This window comes from Anoplopoma fimbria, chromosome 13 (genome assembly GCF_027596085.1).
Source record: "Anoplopoma fimbria isolate UVic2021 breed Golden Eagle Sablefish chromosome 13, Afim_UVic_2022, whole genome shotgun sequence".
Taxonomy (NCBI): domain Eukaryota; kingdom Metazoa; phylum Chordata; class Actinopteri; order Perciformes; family Anoplopomatidae; genus Anoplopoma; species Anoplopoma fimbria.
In genome coordinates, this window is record NC_072461.1 from 29,011,626 (window position 1) to 29,012,993 (window position 1,368).

Below are 1,368 nucleotides of genomic sequence, written 5' to 3' on the forward strand. Positions count from 1 at the left end.
TGACTCTAAATGGAGCATCATTTACTAAATGAACATCATGCTGTATTGAAGAAGACTTGAAACTAGAGATTGAGACCATAAACTCATGTTTACAATGTTTACTGAGGGAATAAATCAAGAGAGAAGTAGAGTCATTTTCTCATAGACTTCTATACAACCAGAGGAGTCGCTCCCTGCTGGACAGGAGAGAGAATGCAGCTTTAACACATGAAGCATTGGATACACTTAGCAGAACAGGAGGTTTGTCTCCTGAGTCTCCTCCATGATGGACGAGGTGCTTTATCATGCTACTCATATTCCCAGGTTTATTGTCGTAGCTACGAGCTATCTGGTCCTCAGGAGTGAGAGTCTGTTTTCTGGTCAGGAAGTCAAATCATTATCTAATTAATAATTCAAATGATGTAACGTCAAACATCAGAGCTCTTGAAAGTATTCCTGATGCGAACAGCTGCTCTGTTGGTATTTTATCTAAAGAATGTCTTTTTTCTGATATCTGTGGTGGTAGAATGTGTGAACCAATCAGGACGGAGACTTTGACATGTGTTTATGTTCAGCTGGAGATAGAGAGCAGACGATAGGAGATGAATGAGTCTGCATGATATCAATACATGACGGACAGGAGAACAATCAGGTGAGGGGATGTCATGGTGACCTTCAGTCCTGATGACTCAGTGTGATGAGTCACACACGAGACTGTTCAGTTCAGAAAGACAAACTGGATGATGATCAGACTGATTATTATGTTTTCATTATGGCAGAATTCAAGCATAACTCAGAAGATTATGATTCAATATTTACAGACAAGAGTTTTGTGTTACAGAATCATCCGAAAACAAGTTGAGTCATTTTTATTTAGTGCTTAAAGAATTGATTTTGATATGAAATATTGTTTTCTTTATATGGAGACTTAATGTTCTTGATACATATATATATATATGTATATATATAACATAATATTTCTGTATAGACCTGTTAGTCTATACATATATAGTTATGCTTTATTCAATAAACTAAGCAGAAGAAGAAAGGAGGCAGGAGAGAGGAAGAAGCTGAGAGGTGTCGGAGCGTCTCAGGTGTGATTTTGTCAGGTAGAGAGAATGTGTGAAACTCTAAACCCCCGTCCTCGTCTTCCAGGTGTCTCTGTGCTGAGCTGACGTCCATCCTGATGATCTGCAGTCTCTACCTGCCCGTCTCAACACCTGACCTCTGACCTCTGACCTCATCGTTTCCTCCACAACAACATGCATCTGAGGCGTTCTGGAGGTGACATCTGCAGGATCCCCGACACCTAAACACTCTGGACCGACTCAGGACCGCCTCTCCTCCTAGCCGTCACTTCCTGTCCCGTCCTCCTCTGGACCGCCTGTC